This window comes from Engraulis encrasicolus, chromosome 8 (genome assembly GCF_034702125.1).
Source record: "Engraulis encrasicolus isolate BLACKSEA-1 chromosome 8, IST_EnEncr_1.0, whole genome shotgun sequence".
Taxonomy (NCBI): Eukaryota; Metazoa; Chordata; class Actinopteri; order Clupeiformes; family Engraulidae; genus Engraulis; species Engraulis encrasicolus.
In genome coordinates this window covers 12,955,108-12,978,356 of record NC_085864.1, presented here as the reverse complement: position 1 = coordinate 12,978,356, position 23,249 = coordinate 12,955,108, and the positions used below count along the sequence as shown (strand labels likewise).

Below are 23,249 nucleotides of genomic sequence, written 5' to 3'. Positions count from 1 at the left end.
AGCAAGTATTGCACACTTCTCTTGATGTTCTCATGACTACTGTAGAATGTTCTGTTGCAATTTCCCAGGCTTGAGTTTTTGTGTCACCTGTATAAAGCACTATATCTTTGGGTATTGATCAAAAGGCAAAAAGGCAATTGATATGTTACCACCAAGTGATGCATATGGATTGCATCCTGCATTAAGCAAATAAGCAGGCAAATGTATGGCTGCAGTCTGACAAAGTACATATTAACAAAGACACTGAGGAGACAGGTGGTTGGAAAGTTGTAGACCAACACTTGATGGCTGTGTGGCAAAGGAAACCCCCAGTTCCACATAGTAACTTAGGACTGATAAGATGTGGTTGTAGAACCAAGTGGGCAATACATGCCTGCAGTTGCCTGAGGAATGGACAGCCCTGTATACCTGCATGTGATTAAAATGTAGAATGTTTAAACGCCGTAGGGATAGAACATGATCTGGATGACCTTTTTGTAATAACAGCAACAATAGCTCCTTTAAATACATAAATATCCAGTATGTACTGACATCACATTTTGTTTTAATTATTATGAAGTAAAGAAACAATATGATGAATTACATTGTTGTTATTGACAATTTGCAATAATCACTTTCACTCATACCCTAATAATAAAGACTATATAACTTCTAAACTTGGGTTTAAAGTGGCTCTAGGATTTAAAAGTTAATTAATCACTGTCCAGAGTCATCTGATACTTACAGTAGGTGAAGTGTGACTCTCGCGACCACTTCCACCGTCCACTGTCAGAAAACCCCAAATGCAACTTTTGACAGCGCTGTCCGCTTCGGGAGAAACCTCATCAAAACAGTGTTTTATTTTCTTTACGATTTTTTGTTCCAATGCCTTCACTCACCTAAAATGATTTAAATAATACGAAATATCTCCTCCAGGTACTAATTATTCAATATATCATGCAAACAACTTGTATTTTATGAAAGCACATCACAAAAAACCCAAAACATTTATTTATTTATTTTACCCCGGTTGACCTTTTGACCTTCAAATTTGACCTTAAAGGTCAGGTTCCATGCTGGCAACCATGGACCATGAAACCTTAGTCCATGCTGATAACTTCTAGCATGATTGTCAACTTTTGAAAAAGAATTCCATGAATATGAAGCCCCCCCCAAAAAAAAGGCAAACCAGAAAATGCATTGTTTTTGACATTCAAATTTGACCTTAAAGGTCAAGTTCCATGTTGGCAACCAGGTGATTCTGAAACCTTAGTCCATGCTGATACCATCTAGCATGGTTGCTTACATTTGAAAAATAATTCCATGAATATACAGTTCCCAAATGAGACTAACCAGAAAATACATTGTTTTTGACCTTTTGACCTTTAAATTTGACCCTAAAGCTCAAGTTCCGTGTTGGCAACAAGTTGATTCTGAATCCTTAGTCCATGCTGATGACTTCTGGCATGGTTGCCCACATTTAACATCTTTTTAACAATTTCTAACTAAATAACACTGTTATTTGACCGTGTTTGACCTTTTGACCTTCATATTTGACCTTAAAGGTCAAATTCCGTGTTGGCAACCAGGTGATTCTGAAACCTTAGCCCATGCTGATAACTTCTGGCATGGTTGCCAACTTTTAACAGAAAATGCCATCAAACATATTATTTTGGGGCTTGGCAGGCTGACTATTAGGGCTATGGTGGTTAAGGACTGGTGGAATTTAATCTTATACTTTATATTTACCGCATCCAGAAAAAAACTAATTTGTTGCATATTAATGACCATATCAGCATGTTTAGGTGAATAGGCCCACGGGGGGCACAGCAGCTTGGCCCCCCACCCACCCGTGGTGCCGGCCAACCAAGGAGGAGGCTACTAACTACCCCATCTGACTGGCTGCCTGGGCGCCGTACCCTCTGCTGCTACTGGGCTGGCCTGGGTTCTCCACGAGAGACCATCAGCAGAAGGGTGCCCATAATAAACCGTTTTTTTCCCCCGATCCACTCCTTGTTACCATTGAATTATGGTCTGGTATAAGTAGAACTACAGTCTTCTTGCGCTAGTAAGCTAGGTCTTGATGTTATAAAATTAGGATACAATTTTTTAGGACTATAGGTGTGCGCACACTTTCTAACGCAAATCCCGGACAATTAGCGCTGTACAGCAGCCTCTAGAGCTCGTGTGTGAATGTCTATGTACCACCGGCCACTTAATTAGGAACACTCCTCGTGTTGGGTTGGACCCCCTTTTGCCTTCAGAACTGCCTTAATTGCCTGCAACAATACTCGGGTAGGCTGTGGCTTTCCAACAAAGATTGCATTACATTACATAGCATTTAGCAACATTTAGCCTTGACTTCCAAGGACAAAATTTAAGCAAGAACAGGGTAAGGCGCAGTGCCCAGATGAAAAGTACACACTTAGTGTACTTTTGATGACTATACATAGAACAAAGTGAACTTTTTTCAGCTATTTAAATTGCGTTTCACTGTACTATTAATGCACTGGAGCACTACTACTTGCAAAACAGTACTTCAGCACACTTGCAGCACCGAGTATGCTAAATTGGCACCGCTTTTGGACAGCTTGAAGTGCATGATAAGCCTACTTTTGACAATAAAAGTGCAATAAAAATAAATAAGAAAAATGAACATCTGCCGTAGGCAAATTTGTGTGATGGTGATTCTTTTCCTTTTATTGTGGTACAGAAAAGGCAGATCAGATGATATGTCTATTAATATACCTTTACATTACATTGCATTTGGCAGACGCTTTATAACCAAAGCGGCTTTCAAAGAAGACATAATCATAGCCAACATCACATCATAGCAAATACAAAGACCACAGGAAATATACAGAACAACAAATGCAGATGCAAGGAGGGGTTAATATCATAGCAAATAATACAGCTTGGGGGATGACGTGTAGAAGTGTAAAAAAAAAAAAAATACGAAAAATGACCATCTACATGACGCCAACACATTCACGCTTTGTAATCACTCACACACACACACTTTGTAATCTCTCTCTCGCTCACACACACACACCCGCTTTGTAATCACACAAACACGCTTTGTAATCGCACGCGCGCAGACACACATTTTTTTTATAAACCCAACAACCACCACCCCCCCTTATGGGGGACCAATAATTTCTTACTTTTTCTTCCATTTCTTTTCATTACCTTAATTTTTCCATCTTTTAACAAAAGCAAAATGTAACGTACAATAATAGACAATAAAAGGATACAGGAAAAAAAGGATAAAGACAGGGAAAAAAATACAAAGAACAATTTCAGTGTCTCCCCAACACTTCAAACCACATATTAACCCAGCCCCCCCCCCCACACACACACACACACACACACACACGCTTTGTAATCACACACACACGCTTTGTAATCATACACACACACACACACACACACACACACACACACACACACACACACACACACACACACACACACACACACACACACACACACACACACACACACACACACACACACGCTTTGTAATCACGCACGGATCAAAAGGAAGAGAGATGACTACAGATTTTGCACATCAGGGCACGACATGTGGAGCCTGTAGGGCCTGAGCAGCTAAGAAAGAGTTGTGCGAGTTGATGGAGGTAGTGTCTCTGATGCCAAGAGGCAGAGTTCTATCTCTTGGGCGCGTACATATCGAAGGCGGCTTCACCAATTTCCTTTGGTGGAAGGGTAGGAATCCTTAGCATCCCCAGCGTGGCATCAGCGGATCTGAGAGCTCGGTCAGGGGCATAAAAAGAGAGCATATCAGAGATGTAACAGGGAGGAAGACTATTTAAAGCTTTGAACACCATCAGCAGTATTTTAAGTCAATTCTATAGGAGACCAAATACAGACACACTCAAACATTTTTTTGGTAGACCCCCTACTGTTTTTTTGTTTTTGTGGGCAAACAGACTGACAGACGCACGGACGCACAGACATGAGCCCAGCCGGACGTAGGCACGGACTGAGGCACAGACAGACGGACGAATGGACAGACAGACGCAGGCATGCACACACAGACGTGGGCACGCACACACGGACGGACAGCTGGCCGGCCGGAGGCACGGACAGACGGAAGCACAGACGGACACACGTCCGGCCAGACGTAGACGCGGACGCACAGACGGACTGACGCAAGGACGGACGGACGGACGGACGCACGCACAGCCGGCCAGACGGAGGCACAGACGTGGGCACAGACGGATGCACGTCCGGCCAAACGTAGGCACGGACGCACAGACGGAAGCACGGACGCACAGACGGACGCACGGCCGGCCAGACGGTGGCACAGACGTGGGAACAGACGGGCGCACGGCCGGCCAGACGTAGGCACGGACGCACAGACCGACTGACGCACGGACGGACGCACAGCCGGCCAGACGGAGGCACGGACGTGGGCACAGACGGATGCACGTCCGGCCAAACGTAGGCACGGACGCACAGACGGACGCACGGCCGGCCAAACGTAGGCACGGACGCACAGACGGACGCACGGCCGGCCAGACGGCGGCACAGACGTGGGAACAGACGGGCGCACGGCCGGCCAGACGTAGGCACGGACGCACAGACCGACTGACGCACGGACGGACGCACAGCCGGCCAGACGGAGGCACGGACTGCTAGACGTAGGCACGGATGCAGAGACGGACGCACGCACAGCCGGCTGGACGGAGACACGGACGCACGCAGGCACAAACGAACGCACGGACGCACAGACGGGCGCAGGCACGAGGAGGGAAGAACAGAAACGATATTATAGTTACATGTGAGCAGTTGAGAAATACATGCAGTGCATTGCACATTCTATAAAAGACCAAAGCAATGCAACACTATTACATCTATTATATCTGAATTGAAAGTAGTTTACAAACAATGCGAGACTATGAGCATGTTTTTTATGCATAATTTGTGCATATTTTTCTTACCCAGTGGTTCATGAAGTTCCTCTTGAACGTAGCAGGACGAAGGATCTGACAGGGTTCATTCCAGCTGCAGTGTAGAACATCTAAAACAAAGTGTTCAGAGTGGAGTATCAGCTTTAATGTAAACACAAGTGAGGAAGCAGTCTGTTGGACTGGGATAACTATATTAAATATAATGATTCAGTTTTACTATATAAAATTCTTCATGGCCTGGCCCTTCCTCCTCTATGGATATTTATTACAAAAAATATAAATAGGGCTACCAGAGTCAGTTCCAGGGGTAATTGCTCTGTTCCATTTAGAAAGAGCGCTTTTAGTCAGGCTGTTTTCTCTTACAGAGTCTCTCACACCTGGAACACAATTCCCAGTATAATTAGAGAACTGCCAACAGTAAACTCATTCAGTACAGTTAAAATTGTGGTTACTGGATTGTCAATGCCGTCAACATAATTTCACATAGCTAGGCTACTAGTACTGGCAGCTGTTCTTTAACTCATGTGTGTATTGTATCTTGTAATTGTATTTTGTATTATTTATTTTTAAAATGTGTGAAATATATTTGACTCTATAATTTTACAACTGTGTACTATAACTGTATTTTTAGTTTTGTTTTGACCTTGTTTTTTTAAGGAACATCAAACCTGTCAAGGGACAAAAGATGCTAAATACACAACATTATAGCCATGAGGTTAATTTCCATTTTTGTTTAAATGCTGGTAATACATGCCGTCCCTTTTTAAATAAATAAACTTGTAAACTTGAAGCGAGGATACTGTTGCGGTCTGGATATTTAGGTGAGAGCAGATTCGCACACTGAAAGACAGTAAGGTCAAGCACAAGGAGTTTTTTTTCTGAGAGCAGAGTAGTAGGCGTTCCAGGGTTCTGCCTCCATTAGCGCGTTCAGGCCGACTGAGAACCGCGCTGGAGCCCGTTCCCGCACCTAATCGCGAATCGGCCGTTGTGTTCCCGCCACAGATATTAGCGTTCGCGAACCGGAAAGTTGGTTCACAATGCGAACCGCAAAATACTAGGTTTTTCTCCATGAACAGTGTGGCCGTCAGCAGGTTCATCCGGGTAACACAGTCACGTGCGGAAATTGTTCAGAGCCCGGTATGAACATGGGAGGTTCACAGATAAGCACTTTAGTGCCGAACGTAACTGGTGCAGGCACCGGCACAACCTCCGTTCTGGTCGGCCTGAAAACCCTACATCAGTGTGCCATAGAGCACAGGCAGCACTGATGAATACAGAACCCTGAAACAACTGCTCTACTCTACTCTCGGAAAAAAATAACTCCTTGTGCTTACCTTTTTTACATTTCAAGGGTGAGAGCAGGTTGGTACACTGCTACCGAAATACAGCTAAATGACAGTAAAGGAAATTCTTGTCTGAAGGTACATGTACTGTATGCTTATGTACAGGGGTGGAGCACAAACTTCTGCATGTTCAACCAGCTGTAATAGACCCCCTTTATATATTATTAACAGGTTTGTGTAAAACAAATATCTGACTCCCTGTGGGCCCCCGTTATACAGGGAGACTAATAAGTATTTGATCCCTTTCTGGGGTTGTTGGTTTGACATGATCAGATAACTTAATCATAGATGTATTCTAACACAGAGAGACAGAATATCAAAAAGAAAATCTGGAAAATAACTTCACACAATACATTTTAATTAATTTGTCGTCTTTCTATTTCATTGAGATAATACAGTATATCACGAAAGTGAATACACCCCTCACAGTTTTTGCAGATTTTTGAGTATATCTTTTCATAGGAAAGCATTACAGAAATTTCACTTTGACACAATGATTAGTGACCTTTTAACAACTTATTTAACCGCTTAAATTTCTTGTTCACTCATAAAAAAACAAAATACAGTCATTAATGTTTGAACATGTACTCACAAAAGTGAGTACACCCCAGATTAAAATCTGGTAGAGAAGGGGCTATATTGGCTCGAATCGTCTCGAAATGAAACAAAATGAAAAGGGATGAAAAGGGAGGTCATCAGTGTGCGTTTCAACCTCTTTGCATTGAACTTTTACATTTTGAGTCTGCATCTGGCTTAAATAGATTGGGGTGAGATTTGAATGCAATCCTATGGGGAATATCATGATCTGCTTCTGTAGTCACAGTGCATGTTGACATGCATGTTTCTTTTAGGTGTATTTCAGATTGCCAATGTTGACAGCATTCATGCATCCCCAAACCATGTCAGTCCCACTACCATGCTTGGCTATTGAGAGGATACACTTTTTTTTGTAAAACTCACTTGTTTACCACCATACATGCTTCACATCATCTAAAGCTAATTTGTTTATCTTGGTCTCAAGAGAGATGAACAGACCAAGGATATGGATCACTGGACCCATGTTGTGTGATCTGAAGAGACCAAGATAAAAAAATATACTTTAGATGGTGTCAAGCATGTGTGGTGGTAAACACGTGAGTTTTACAAAAAAAAGTGTATCCTATCAAAAGCCAAGCATGGTAGTGGGACTGACACGGTTTTTGTGATGCATGGATGCTGTCAACATTGGTAAGCTGAAATTCACACACACACACACAGGACCAACTCAAGACAATAAGACTGACACAAACAAAAGGCTGCATCCAGTTGTCACTGGCCCCATTTGTGATGCTACACAAATCCCATGTGCACTGCGCAATCACAATGCATTCAATGTATTCAAAATTTCTTACCAGAATGCATTGTAATTTTACAGCACACATGTGCGTTGCACAGATTTGCGCAGCATGCGCCATACACCATCACGAACGTGCCGATGGACAAACAAAAATGGCCATCCTTACCTGTTGTCCTGCGGGTCCCTCTTCTCCTTCGACCCCTTTGGCTCCCTGTGCGCCTTTAGGCCCTCGATCAGCCTGGGGGCGAGATGGGGATTAATTGGACAAAATAAAAATCTCCAAAGTTAGTTATAAAGAAAATCTCGTCACAGAGACTTCAAAATATTGCTAACAATTGCCTATTGGGCCTTCTTGCCGCTACACATGGGCAATTTAAAAAGGTCCTCAGTAGACATGCCATTCAAATAAAGACATTTTTTGGAGTGCCTTGGTGAAGAAAAGTTTCTCAGCTCATTTTGTGATGCCCTGCTCTTCGGTTCAAAGGGAATATTGTCCAAACACACAAATATTGAGGATTTTGATGGGAAGGAAAACTCAGGAGATAACATGACCATTATTATGTAAAAGTCAGGACATTCAAGTTTTACAGATGGGCCTCGCTCTATGTTTATTCCAGGTCAACATCATGTATGTGGGTGTGTATATACTGTACATGTGTGAGAAATGTGTGACAAGCAGGGACTGATGAATTACACTGTAGTGTGTGTGTGTGTGTGTGTGTGTGTGTGTGTGTGTGTGTGTGTGTGTGTGTGTGTGTGTGTGTGTGTGTGTGTGTGTGTGTGTTCGAATGTGTGTATACTGACTGCAGGGCCTGGTGATTCGCCTGGCTCCTGTGGTCCAGTGTTGCTTACAATCCCGACGAAGCCCTGAAGTCCCTGAAGTCCCTGAAGTCCCTGTTACAGAGAAAGAAAGAAAGAAAAGAAAGAAAGCACACACACACAATACATGAACAGTGTGCAGCAGATGGCATCACACAAGGACTGACAATGGCATGAAACACTAAATGGCATCGAGAAGTACTAGAATGGTATTGGAAAAAAATAGATGGCAAATTCACTAGAAGGTGAAAATCCACATGGTTTAAGGTTTCTTTCCATTAGTGACAAGTCAGACTTCCACAGGAAGATGTTGTACAGTATATTCAAACAAATGTATGCAATAAATCCACAGCACCAAGGCTTAATTTCATATAAGGTCTGATTAAGGGCCATCAAAATAATAAAAGATTGATGAAAGCCCAGGTGTTGCAGACTTTACTGCTTGTTTTGAGTGTGTGCATTAGTCCAGCATTCAGGCTGGTTTTATGTGGATGTATGTTTTTCACATGTTTCAGGACTTGATTACATGTACCTATCCTCCTGAGAACCGGGAAAAAAATGCTTTAGGATTTAGATTTGTTTTACATAATTTGATTATTATGGTGGAATAAAACATGACTAAAACATTGTTTTCCCAAAAAAATATTTACTATTGTCAGGACTTGATTACATATGCAGATATTTTTAAAAGCGAATATTTATTTTATCTCTTTACATATAAACACAGCATGTCGATCAAATGAAACACCCTACTGACAGGTGTACCTTAGAAATCTCCACTTAAACTCTAAAAATCTATTTTAGGAAATTGAAGCTCTGTTCACGTGCAAAAAAGACGAATGTATTCCAAAAATATAAATATTACGTGTAAACTGGGTCTTGCAGCATGTTGTGTACCCACCCTCTCTTCTGTGCATCCATGAGATCATGGCTGTCCCACCTCCCTTCTGAGGTCTGGTGTACATGCGTACGCTGCTGCAGCCAACCCGGTCTGTGAGGTCCTGGTTGTCCCACCTCCCCTCTGAGGCCAGGAGTGGCACTGCCCCCATTCCCCTCCCGACACTCAGGAATCCCTCAGCCGGTTTCCATGTCCATGAAACTACCCTAACCAGCCTTCCCAGACGACCGAAGCACCCTTCGTTCAACAGTTCTTGGACCGCTGCCACTGTTGGCAGTGGAGCCCGGAGCCGGCCCACGCGCCGCCCCAGACTGCAACCGGGTGCCTTGCCCCCCGCTGAGGCCGGACGAGCACTGCAGTGAATGCCCTCCTCCGCACAGCGAGACCACCTCCCACCTGCGCAGCAAGGCATTCCACTGACCTGGTTGTCCACCCACCCCAAGGTAGCCGAAGGAACCGTGGACCGGACCGCACCGCGGGAACCTCCAGCAGGCATCAGGACAGGCCCTGCGCATGACAATGCCTCCGCCGCCCAGAACCACTAACTTAAGTCAAGCCTCTACAACTCTTCTCTACTCTACTCTACTCTACTCTACTCTACTCTACTCTACTCTACTGACTGACATTGGTGATCCAGGTTCTCTGAACATTGCAGACATCATCAGGCTAGTCCCGAAGACCTAACTGAAAGCACAACGGTGCACAGTTCCTTCAGTGGTCAACAAAGCCAGTAAAAGACCCTGCGTTACAAGCAAGAGACAATGTCACTAGGATGCAGAGGAAAACGTTCACTGCAGTACTCATACTCGAAGTCGACTGAAGGCACAACACCCAATTGCAGTCAGGGACAACGCACAGTCCAAGTCCAGAACTCCCCCACCCACAGTAGCAGCAGTCCAAGATCTATTGGACGAAAGGCACTTCAGCAGTCCAAGACGGCATGATCGGGACAGTTTCTAGACATGGAGAGCGGCTAAAAGGATCCTAAATGTCAAGAGAGGATATGAAGGGGGAGGCAGAACCTTCTGAACCTTTTTTTCCAGTTTTTTTCTTCTTTTTTTTTAAGTGGGAGGCAGAAGATTTGTTTGGCCTGTTTTTTTCCTTGAGCTTGTTTTTTCCCCCTCTTTTCTTCAAGCTTTATCCTACAGGCCCCCAGGTGAAGTGTCTTCTCTCTGTTGGGTTGTGGTGTGAGTGGAGTCTTTGAGTCTTGGTCACTGGCAGCAGAAGGCTGTTCACTGGTCAGCGACGTGATGCACTCTTTAGACGGTGGTCCATTGGTGTAGCGGTGATGCATTGGCAGTCGGCGGTTTCCAATGGTGCATCGGTTTTCCACTCTGGCGGTTATTCACTGTAGAAGTTGTTCCACTGTCAAGTGTATGTAAGCACTGGGTTTCCACACTGAAGGACTGTAACTTACACGGACACAGGATTCCCCTCGTCTTGTCTTTTTCCTTGACGTCAGTGGTGTTGCTGTTTTGAAGTAGAGGTAGTAGTAACAGACGGAGGAATTGTAGAACAGTAGACCAGAATAGGTGTAAAACCTTTAAACATATAAACACAAAATAAAAGAGTTAAATAAACCACACACACACACAGTAGGCATATGTCACGACATCACCTACAATCCAGACACTTTCTGCGCTACTGCACGTAGCCTACACCAAGTAAAAACTCCCGAGCCACGTTGCATGGGGCTTAATGGTCAATAAGCCCCACGTCACTACAAGACAAGTCCGACAGGTGGACAAAGATGCGTCCGCCTATGCATTGCCGTCTTGTGGACACAGGAGGGAACTCCAATTTTAAGACAGCATTTCAGACGGACCGACAGACCGCCTTATGGAGATAATAGGACACATCTGAAAACATGAGGTCAACCAGGTGAAATTACAGCAGCGCTCAGAATGAATGGTTATATGGATGTAGGTCTATCCTCTCGTTTCCACACTGCTGGCACACAACCTTTTGACTACACAACTCGTACAGAGAACGTAAGCTCCAGGCTACCCTGCAGTACAAACAAAGCAATTTGAAACCATTTGAAACAAAATGCCACCTGTGCCGGGACTCACTAGTTTCACACCGTGTCGGCCTGGATGGGCGGGATTTGGGGGGTGTCAGTGGCAACATGCAAGAGGGTGTTTTTTTATTAGTTTAATATATTTGGTCCACATAGGCCTACAAAAACATTACTTTAAATCTAAAACACCATGGTTCTAATATGCCTCATTTTCAATAACTGGACTAGGCTACCAGTAATGCGAGTAAAAAGTCGTCGTTAAAAAAAAAGAAAATTTTGAAAATTAACTAGGCCTATAGCGATGCAATTCAGACCTTTCGATTTATAGAATAGCCTAATAACAAGCCCTGACAACATGATTGATTGAAATGCAAGAAATAAATTGATTATTAATACAGTAGTAGCCTACTTGTTAAACTTATTTTCCCCACAGCTGCGATGCCTGCATTGTTTCCCCCCTCGATGCCATGTCAATCCCGCAGCTGCTGTTGACCTCTCATTTTTTAACGCTTTCTGTGACGCCTACCTGCATCGATGCTTTGGCATCTGAGCTGCGAGGTTGTTGTACACTTGAACACCGAATAGATTAGCTTGCTGTCACTGCAAGTTAGCTTGTCAGTGGTGCACTCGTGTGCCTGAACTCGGAACGTCAAAAAATAAACAATACAATGCGAGGATGCAAACTGACAGAACGGTCTAAAACCAGAATATAGTTCCCTTCCCCATTCCTTCATCTACCTGCACTGTCGCTTCTGTTTTTTACTCGCATGGTGGGGCTCATCATCTGCCATGTCGCTACTGTCATTTTGTCGATGAAAGTGAAAATGCGCGCCGGTAATTGCTCGCGCTTACTGTTGCAATCGAATAGAATGTCAGCAAGATAAAATAGATACATTGCTGAGGGACGGAGCGCAGCCACTTCACGTATTTTGGGGCTGCACAAGCAGCCTCTCAGTGGCACAGGCGGCAGTAGCCAAAAGTTTGAGATGTGTACCTGGTTAAAACATTATTATTAGTAGGTAAGTCTAAAATTCGGGACATGCAGTCAGATTCGGGATTCGGGACAAAAACTTATAATTCGGGACAGTCCCGAATTTTTCGGAACATCTGGTCACCCCAAGGATCATTGGGTCACCCTGATAGCCTAGGCTACATTGCATTTGACCACCAAATAGCCTATAGATGTCAAGTTGACGGTTTTGCTTGGATTTTTGTTCAGTTTTGTTTAATTTAGGTCCAACCTTTGTGAATTAGGCCTATGTGTTAATAAAAATGAGCATACACATTTAATATCCAAATTAATTTATTTGACCATAAGCAATCTATTGCGCCTTAAACCCAATTGCCAAACCTACAAACCTTGGCTGCAACCAACGGTAGACCATTACAACTCTACACACAAATAGGAGCATAGTAGGCATCACGCCAACGTGTGCCCGGCCATTAAACTTACAAAGTTACAAAGAGTGGGAAACAAAGGAAGAAAACTGTCCAACACTACCACACACTGTTGTGAGACAAATGCGGTTTAAATGACACTTTACGTCTCGCCACAAATGAACAAAAAGTTCTACCACGAAGTAAAATAAAACCACAAGTGCTTACCAGCTCCCCCTGACAGGTTCCCAGCGTCACGCGTTAGCACAGTATTTCCAATTTTTATAAGTTAAGCACAACAAGCTTGTGTCTTTCCAAAACCTTCTTTCTTCTTCTTCTTCTTCTTCATTCACGTTTATTGGCGGTTGGCTTCCGACGTGGAGCATTACCGCCACCAACTGGTGCAGTTATGTAAACTCTCTGCTTAGTTATGGAGCCTTGGCGTATTTAGGTCGGAGGTACGGAGCGTTGATGGGGAATGTGCGCCTTAACAGTGGTGATGAATAAACAAAACAAAACAAGACAGAAAACAAAACAAAACAGAACAAAAATAAATAATAATTAGGGACAGCCATCGGAAGGGAATAGAAAAAGAAAATCATAAGCAAGTAAACAACTGAACATAAGAAAATAACTTAAATCCTCTCAAATAACTGGGTAGATTTCAAAAATCTAATAAGATAACATGCAGACGGCCTATTAGAGTATGGCAGCAAGCCTTCCAATGTTAGTCTTGTCAAGCCTAGTGCTGTCATAATATTTCATGCTTAAATAGTTTTGCACCATAGGCCTATTACTTAGTCCACCATATTCTCTACTTTTTTTGGACAGTTTGGCTATCTCCAAGTCCACCTCAGGCATTGGGAAAAACCAAGGGGGAGTAGCTGACAGTGTTACTGTGCGGCAATATGATAGCTCAGTCAATTCTAGTTTCTCAGCCTCTTCGTCTCCCACCCACCCAAAGCTATTAAACTGCTTACGGCCATGCTCCCAGCACTTATTCAGCACCCCCTTGGATGGATGATCCTGTGCATGTCCCTGTAACGTAACCCAGTAATTCATACTCAGTTGTAGGGGACGTAGTGACAGTGGCATTTCTCCAACCTCCACCTGCAGGGCTGGAACTGATGACGTCTTAAAGGCCCCACAGCATAGCCGTAAAGCCTGCACTGCATTGAGTTTCTGTAAGTGCGTCTTTGCTGCCGACCCATAGTCAATGCAGGCATAGTCCAAGGCAGACCTGATTAATGCAGTATAGATACGCCTAAGGGCACCCATGCTCGCCCCCCAGCTGCTCCCCACAAGGCATCTCATGACATTAACAGCCTTTTTACACTTAGTTGTGACCCTCTGGATATGTTCTCCATATGTCAGTTTATGATCCATCCACACTCCTAGGAATCTAGCACTTGGCACTTGCTTAATTGACTGCCCATACAGAGTGATCTGCACCTTCGGGTTACCTCGCCTGTTAGAGAAGCACATCACTTGGGTTTTGTCAACAGAAAAACAAAATCCCCACGTATTCCCCAATTCTTCCACAGTACTAAAGGCTGCCTGTAGCTTACGTTGTACAGCTACCAGGCTTGTACGAAATTCAGAATTTCTGAATTAAATTCAATTCAGGAAGTGGAATTGAATTTGAATTGAATTGACTCCACCCCTACAGGATGTTGAATTGAACTGAATTTGAATTACAGGAAATGGAATTCAAAATGGAATTGAAACTCACTGCAATTCAGGAAGTGGATGAACACACAACTTTTGTGTTTTCAAAATAATAAAATACAACAATAACAGTGTAACTAAGTACAATAGCATTAACAAAAATATATATTGCTAATAAATTTAACTACAAATGTATTCAGCATTCAAAATGATAAGTAAATGTTGTATAAACCATGCAGGCCCCCATTGTGATTTTCAGTAGTTGCATGTATAATAATTAGTGTTATGCAAGGCCTACAGATGACTTTCACACTTTTTATTTGTTATGTACCAAAATGTATTTAAATATTACCACCTACTAGGGTCTACAGCAAATAGAGAATGGCATTGTACTACAGTAACTCAAAATGGAAGTTAAAAAAACCCAAAAGTCAAATAATTACCTACCCAAATCCTAAAGCACTGCTAGGAAGCAGCTCAACAGGTGACCTAAGGGGGCTATAATTCACTCTTCCCACCCATCTTGCAGTGGCGGGAATAGACACATGCTTATAAATATACAGCACCATCTAGTGTTCTTATTTTGTCATTACTTTGAGTTTCTTTGAATTTTACACCACCACCCAGGGATGGGCAAAGACACATCTAAATGTATTTCAAAATACAATGCAAAATACCCAGCTCTAAGATGTTACAAATACTTTACAAAATACATAACAGTAAATGTATCAATAATCAACATACTGTATTTTGCATTTTCAAATACACAAAATACAACAGAAACTAGGTATGTGGGTGTGTCCTGACTTTCAAGCTAATGAGTTTGGTTATTTGGTGTAGCGGTTAGAGCCCCAGTTTTGCATGCCAGAAGTTCAAGGTTCGAGTCTCAGCAAGGAAACTCAATTTCCCTTCGCTACTCAATGACTTGTATGGCATGGCCAAAAATAACAATTCAATTCACTTACAGAATAAAAGGTAGGCCTACTTTAAACCACACTCCTGTGTAACCATAATTTCCAGTCATTGAACAAACAATAATGTTAAGTTCTTGTAATTATGGAGAAGGCTATATAAACAACGGGCTACTTGGCACAACTAGCATTTAAAAAATGGTACAGATATGTCAAGGTCTGTATGTGAGTTCAATAAACAAGAACGTGTATCTTGTAAATTATGTCCATGTACCTTGCAAAGCGGCACTAATGCACCATTTGTGGCCTTAGAGCGCCATCTTGTGGGTGATGCATGGTGCAGTATTAGGTTGCACCTTTGGTGCTTAGCATGGCAATTTCAATTATTGATGATATTTTATCAAGAGTGAGTTTTTTGATCCAACAGCATATATTCAATAATTCAGAATTTTGAGGCTGGTTATTTGTTAGTAGCTCGTAGTCAGGTAGTCACCTGCCAATGTTACCTGGGAATTGAACTGTCAATCTTTGGAGTCCTTCACCCCTTTCCCAGACAAACACTTTTACATTCCAATATAGCTACAAGCATCACTTACATACTATTTGATCCGTGTTCCTACTATGTAATTGCATTGTTCAGGAGAAAGTAGGCTATTGTATTTTCTCTTATTTTGAAAATTCAAAATACAGGGGGAAAAGTATTTTGATACAAACTTCAAATACTTGTAATTCACTGACATGAAATACAAAATTCAAAATACTATGTTCTATTTGTAAATGTATTTTAATTGAAGTATTCGAGATACTGACCATCCCTGCAACCACCTAGTGTCAGTATTATGTCATTGCTTTGAATTTCTTAGAATTTAAATTCTGTGAAATTCAGTTTCCTGCCATTCCAATTCGAATTGCAATTCTATTTCCTGTTTGGAATTTAAATTCAATTCATATTGAAATTCAAGAATTGAATTTGAATTTTGGGGTCATTCTCAATTCAATTCGGAATTTCGTACAAGCCTGACAGCTACCACATTACGCCCTCTCACCCACAGAGCCCCATCATCTGCATATAATGACCTGCCAAGGCTGGCGTCCACCCCCACAAATACATCATTGATCAAGATATTAAAAAGAATAGGACTGCAAACGCTCCCTTGTGGAGTTCCATTTTCTATGGGATATATACAGGAGTGAGATGACCCAACCCGTACTTCAATACTCCTGTCTTTAAGGAAGTCCATCACCCAGTTGTACATCCTACCCCCTATGCCTACAGACTCTAATTTCTTTCCAAAACCGAGCGAGCAACCTAATTAAAAACACCTGCGTTTGAGTTTTCCCGCACACCCACATCAGCCCACCCACGGACAGCTGTGCTGATCAGCCAACTCGCGCTCCGCTAATTAGGTGACACATTAGGCTCGTTCGTGACGAAGCAGTGCTGCTCTTGCTAGGCAGTGTGCGCACTTTGCCAGTTTGATGCATTCTGGTTAGAAATTTCTAGTTCCTAGAGTGCACTAAAGTCTTTAGTGCATAGTGTAGTGGAAAATTTTAAGCTAGGCACTCTGCTCTCGCTGGAAGTGACGGCTGAGCATGGCATTAGCTCGCCAAAATATCAGTTGGCTACTGTTTACAATGCACAGCGTCTGGTGCTTGTATTTCCATTTCCTTCACCCCAAAGGACAACAATCACACATACAATACTTTGGCAGGCCGCCGTTTGATGCGTGCAGTGTCCATCATTCAAGCACTGCATTTTCCCGCCATTGTTAGGGGATCATCCTGGCACTTTCAGTGCACTGACTCAACTGAAATTTTCAGCGTGAGCACCCTAGGCACTGAAAAACAGTGCCCGAAGTGCACAAGTGCGTGATTTGAGACACAGCCAATGAAACTGAGAAAACGTGGTGTTCAGCTCAGTAGAAGAGTTTTGTCAACAGTCTCCTAATTCTGTAAATAATGTTGATGGAACACCAACCTATTGTATGAATGATTGTTGCCCTTTGAGGTGAAGGAAATGTAAATACAAGCACCAGACGCTGTGTATTGTAAACAGTAGCCAACTAGTGTGCTAATGCCATGCTCAGCCGTTACTTCCAACGAGGGCACAGTGCATAGTGCTCAAATTTAAGCTCTGACTGTCAGTGCACTGACACAAGTGAGTGGATTGAGACACAGGGAAAGACTTGCTATCTTGGTCAAAGATGCACCAAGAATTTCTTCTTTTTGAACTCTGATATGTCACCCATGATGTTGTGTGCATTGCAAAATTTTGAGGAAAAACTGTGTTATTACCAAAGAAACTTGACACAGAAGAACAATCTCTCGGGGGGAAATGCATGGGGCACCTAAGTCACGACCTTCTACTTCCGATCCGTGAGGCTGGAGCTCTCAAAATTTTGGATGAGAGTTAATGGAGCGAGTCAAGCTAAATCCTCATCCCGTTTGGCATGTGCTCCGGATTTCACATAATGATTACAGTGAATTTGAAAGGTTTGGATTTGCGTCGACACGCAAGAAACGTTATTTTAGCTTTTGTGCAAAACGGTGTTAGAGACTACACGTGCGCCTCGCATATCTGACGTGAACCGAGGCACAGCCAACCCTGCCGCTGCACCGAGGCTTAAGTGGCTGCACGTCGGACATGCGATGTCTGTTGTGTAGTCCAAATAATTACATATTTTTGCACACACACAACTCAAAAATCGCTTGCCAAGTGAAGTCAACAAGCACACCATTGGTTGTTATTAATTCTGAGGCACAGCATATGTGTGATCTACGGGGAAATGCGAGGTGGATCGAAAAATAGCTTTGATCAGTCCATTACAGCCCAGTCAAAAGTTTTTGCATTCCCAGCCCCACGAGCCGCCCGGAAGGGGTGGAGACTTAGGTGCCCCATTGGCCACGGTGTAGTACGGGGGCGTTGCCTGAGGACACGAGTGGATGGAAAATTAACTGGTAACACTTTACGGATCGCTAATAAGGTTGTAATTTCGTGTTAATTTCATAGTTATTTCAGGGTAATAACTGTTTGTTTTTAGTAACAACAGCAAAATAACCATACAGTTTCCAGTGCATTGTGTGTGTTTGTGTGTGTGTGTGTGTGTGTGTGTGTGTGTGTGTGTGTGTGTGTGTGTGTGTGTGTGTGTGTGTGTGTGTGTGTGTGTGTGTGTGTGTGTCAACAAAGTGTCACCGTGCTGCGAGTCATCAGGGTGTCACCACAATGCGCTGGAAACTGTATGGTTATTTTTCTGTTGTTACTAAAAACAAACAGTTATACTATGAAATAACTATAAAATTAACATGAAATTACCACCTTATTAGCGATCCGTAAAGTTAAGTGTTACCAATTAACTCCCTTGCGCATGGTCATTGGTCAGTGGGTGCAATGGATACAATTTCCATACTCCCTTGCGCATAGTCAGTGGGGGCGACACCATGATGGATAATTTGTGGCCAAATTAACTGCAGCTGTTGGTCAGCAGTAATTGCTGGGGGTAATCAAGGACAGCTGACAAACATTCACGCTGTCCTATGACCTGTTCCACACCCAGACCCTCGCGGAAGTGGCATTGCATGCTTCCCTGATGCTTCCAATAGGCCTACTGACCTTAGAAGAAGAATAAGAATAACATTTCCGTACTCCCCTCGCCATCATTTCGTACTACGCTGTTATGACGTGAGTAAGCCCTCCTATCTATCTATCTCTCCTTGGTTCTTACCCTGCTAATTGAACCTTCACACTTCACTTTACTGGTGCAATGTGCAATTAATGAAGATTGGCCAATAGCCTGGTCCACTTGAGCCATGAAACTTCCCACACTAAAATGGCAGGTTATTTTTTCCAACCCCTGTGCATGTTGTATTGTATTGTACTGTATTGTATTATATTATATTGATGTTTTATGTCCTCATAGGACAGGCTAAAAATAAGAAAGGTGTCTTGAAGGTGTCCTGCCATCCCTCAGTGTACTTGGTCGAGAGCAACTATTGGCTCACTGGTGTCATGTCCTCCCTTTCAAGGGACGGGTGGCAACCAGACCCGGCTGCAGAACCAAGTCGTTGGACGGACATTTGATGGAGTATGGGGGGGCACCTTGGTGGGGGGTATGGGAGTCCTCCCCCAGAAAATGTTGTATTTCTTAGATGCAATTTCCTGCATTTTAACCAAATTTTGGGCTCAGTTTCAGCTCTACGGAACAGTACTTTTGTTTCTAAATATGGGACAATCCCATTATTTCAAAGGATCATTGTTCACTTATTATTTCACATTTAGGTCTACTGACAATGTCTAAATAGTGTAGCCTATTCATTTATTTGTTTATTAGGGCTATGGTGGTTAAGCAAAGGTGGAATTTTATCTTATACTTTATATATACTCTATTCATAAATTCTCATTTGTCGCATATTAATGACCATATCAGCATGTTTAGGTGAATAAGCCCTGGGGGGGCACAGCAGCTTGGCTGGGGGGCAATGCCCTCCAATGCCCCCCCGTGGCGCCGGCCCTGCCACAGCCTCTCATGGCTTATTGCTTATCTAACACTGTTACACTTAATCGCTGACCAAATTTCTTTAAAAACGCTTTAATAACAATTAATTTCATCCGTTGCGATTGAGGAAGTGATTGTGGTTACCGGACCGCACAGCGTTAGATAATACAATTGAAGAGTTCAGATGCAAAACCCCCTAACTCCATTTCTGAAAACCTGCACTTCTATATTTTTAGAGAACCCCGTTGTTGGTTTGGTTTACATTCATGTACTTGATAATACATCTAAATAGTTATATTACTTAAATACATTTTTAAATAAAAATTTAGAATTTTGATAGCTTTGTATTAAATAAAAAATGAATTAAGATTATTTTTTTGAAAAGGCACTTAGGGGGTTTTGCATCTGAACTCTTCAATTGCTGCCCTAAGAAATCGATATTGAATAATATCGTCATGGAAGCTGTACAACCCTACTCTGTTTACACCCCTACTCTGAAGTGTTCCTAGAGAAGTGTACACTTGGGAGTTTGCATGGGGAAGTGTGCACTTATTAAGAGGACCACACACACGGACCAAATGATAGACAATAAGACTTTGTTAAAATCTCTTTAATTCTTCCCAAATATACAAAACATTTTATTTTTTTATTTTATTTCTTTACAAAAATTCTTCTTAGACCACAAATAAAAGAAAACACAGTCACATTGCAATTGTCTGTGTGTGCATGTGTGTGTGTGTGTGTGTGTGTGTGTGTGTACTTTCCCAAGTAGTGTTAACATTTTAGTGTGTGCTGTGCATGGGAGAGAGAGAGGATGTGTGTGTGTGTGTGTGTGTGTGTGTGTGTGTGTGTGTGTGTGTGTGTGTGTGTGTGTGTGTGTGTGTGTGTGTGTGTGTGTGTGTGTGTGTGTGTGTGTGTGTGTGTGTGTGTGTGTGCGTGTGCATTCGTGCGTTCCAGTTACTGTGTAATACAGTACCTAAGGCCTTAGTTGAGATGACATACTTTACAGTACACTACATGAGTTAAGAGATAAGATGAGAGGAGATGACATGAGTGTACAGACATCACCAAGGCACAATACTGCACAGTACAGTACACGTGTTTGAAATGAGATGAGAGGCATGAACAGTATGTGTAGGTCAATGGTGTTTTTTGGGGGCTCAGACGTCAGTTGATACAACCTCAGCTAATGCCCATAAATTAACTGCTAATTGGTAATTAAGGTACTGCAATGAATAGGCTTCTTAAGATAATCCACTACGAACAACATTTAATCATTTAACCCGTTAAGACATGGCATTATACATTTGCTATTACCAGAATGGCAGTAACCTAGTCGTAGTGCATTACTAAGTTAACTTTTCAATGACTTTTACAGCGTGCCACGGCATGCATTAAGGTACGGCATGCATTAAGGGGCTACCCCATACAATAGTGGAATTAGCTGTGGTTGCACCATCCTGACGTGTGCTACTACTAAAACGTCTGACAATAGAAATGTACAGCACACTGCCAAGGAACATTGAGAATCATTTGAGGTGACACACTGGGGAAGGTTAAGAACCAAGGTGAGGACCCATGGACCCCAGGTTGGATAATGAGATGGACACTGAGGAATGTTAAGGACCATTTTCATTTTAGCGGTGTAGGGAATTGGAGGAGCAAAACAAGCATGTCGTGTCCATTTCAATATCTGACCTCCCATCCTCTGCTTGTGCTTGTGACCTCAGCATGCGAGGCAAAATGTCATTGACATAGAAGTTTTATTCAATATCTTGTTTGGAGGTCAATAAGGCCAAGAAGGACACGTTCTGTCAACCTCATGTCACAAAAAGACAATGACAACAAACAGCCTTACAACGACTTTACAACAACGACTTTATAACAATCTCACGTCACAATCTCACGTTACAACCTTATAGCAACCTTAGGCCTATAACAGACTCCCAGCATTCTCACAACTATCTCACAACATCCACCAAACATTCACTTCACAACAGGCAGCACTTTTTCTCTCACCTATGTGTGTGTGTGTGTGTGTGTGTGTGTGTGTGTGTGTGTGTGTGTGTGTGTGTGTGTGTGTGTGTGTGTGTGTGTGTGTGTGTGTGTGTGTGTGTGTGTGTGTGTGTGTGTGTGTGTGTGTGTGTGTGTGTCTTTCCGCAGGTATGTGTGCGTGTGTGTATTCAATTGTGTGGTTGAGGACTGTGCAAGGGAGTTTGTGCGGACATCTTGTGATATGAACACACACACACACACACACACACACACACACACACAGGGTTAAATATATTAAAATATGTCTGCAGATGGTCATCTAAAAACAAACTCCTCTGTTGCTAAGGCAACCAACAGCTGCACCAATCAGCAGCAGCCAGAGCCGAGCATCCCTCCAGCCGGTCGCTAAGCAACAAGTTAACATTAGATTTGACACCAGCGTAATAACATTAGAACCAGACACTCACAACTCATGTGAAATACACTAAAAAAACAAAACTTAAAAGGCAAATTATTATTATTTAACAAATACAAAACCATTGGAATTGGAATCTCCATGACGCATGTTACAAATAAGCCCCGCCTCCCTTCAATTCAAGCCATAATAACAGCTGATTGGTCGAGGGTGGGATATAGACAGACACACAGACCAATGAGAAGGCGAGCATGAGGGAAGGAGGCCACTGATCTCTCTTCCTGCGCACCTGATTGGTCAAAACTCTTATTTCCACATTTATAACAAATACACAAAACATTCAGCCCTTCATATACACAACACACACACTTGCCATAATGATGGCGTGTGCGTGTGTGTGTGTGCGTGCGTGTGTGTGTGCGTGTGTGTGCATGTGTGTAATATTAGACCGTGAGTGTACGGAGTGTCTAAAGCAGGCAGTGTTTATCATCGCAGTTGTGGTTAGAAGTGCAAAAGTGGTCAAGGAACCACAACATAAAAAAGTAGTGGAGTGTGCGTGTGTGTGTATAAAGATAGAGAAAGCGAGCACATAGAATTTTACTTCCATAGATATCATGCACCTACATGCCGCATTGCATGCTGATACGAGATAATAGATCATTTTGTGTTGCCGCCACCTACAGGACAATGTGCGTATTGCCTTGTCAACAATTGATAGCAGCGTTATGCCCGCTAAACACGGTGGTGATCTGGCTTGAGCCTAGCCTAGCAGAAAATCCCATGCTGCTTTGCACAATCGGCCTGATCCGAAAGACAGCATGGATGCTCGTCCCAAAGCGCTAAGCCTGAGGTAGAGAGCCAACCCGAGAGTGGGAAGGGGTGGAACGATGATGACACGTACTACTCGACAAGTGGAAGCTTGCACTTTGTGTGAATACAACTGACACGATTGGCTATGGGCTACTTACTCAGCCAACAAATGGTCCATTGGAAATCGCAAACCACACCTCCCCCTACGAGAACTTCATTAGGCGGTCTCTAGACCATGTCTCGCTTGTAAT

At 42.9% G+C, this 23,249-nt stretch overlaps 1 protein-coding gene and 1 long non-coding RNA gene across 4 annotated transcripts in view; both read right to left on the bottom strand.

Moving 5' to 3' along the window:
- Positions 1–3,346: 3,346 nt before the first annotated feature.
- LOC134453517 (uncharacterized) lies at positions 3,347–13,168 on the bottom strand. 2 transcript variants are annotated; one of them, XR_010035631.1, is made up of 5 exons: positions 12,935–13,168; positions 9,313–10,850; positions 8,397–8,477; positions 7,759–7,830; positions 3,347–5,023 (listed from the first exon to the last, which is right to left on the bottom strand). It is a non-coding gene; the product is annotated as an uncharacterized LOC134453517 (long non-coding RNA). The 2 variants fall into 2 exon arrangements; XR_010035632.1 differs by lacking the exon at positions 12,935–13,168 and adding an exon at positions 12,068–12,140.
- An 8,356-nt stretch (positions 13,169–21,524) lies between these two features.
- LOC134454167 (chloride channel protein 2-like) overlaps positions 21,525–23,249 on the bottom strand; it is a 67,459-nt gene continuing 65,734 nt past the window's right edge. For both annotated transcript variants that reach the window (XM_063204984.1, XM_063204985.1), the window contains one exon: positions 21,525–23,249. This exon is cut by the window's right edge and continues 1,290 nt beyond it. The gene's annotated coding sequence lies outside the window, so the exon portion shown is untranslated.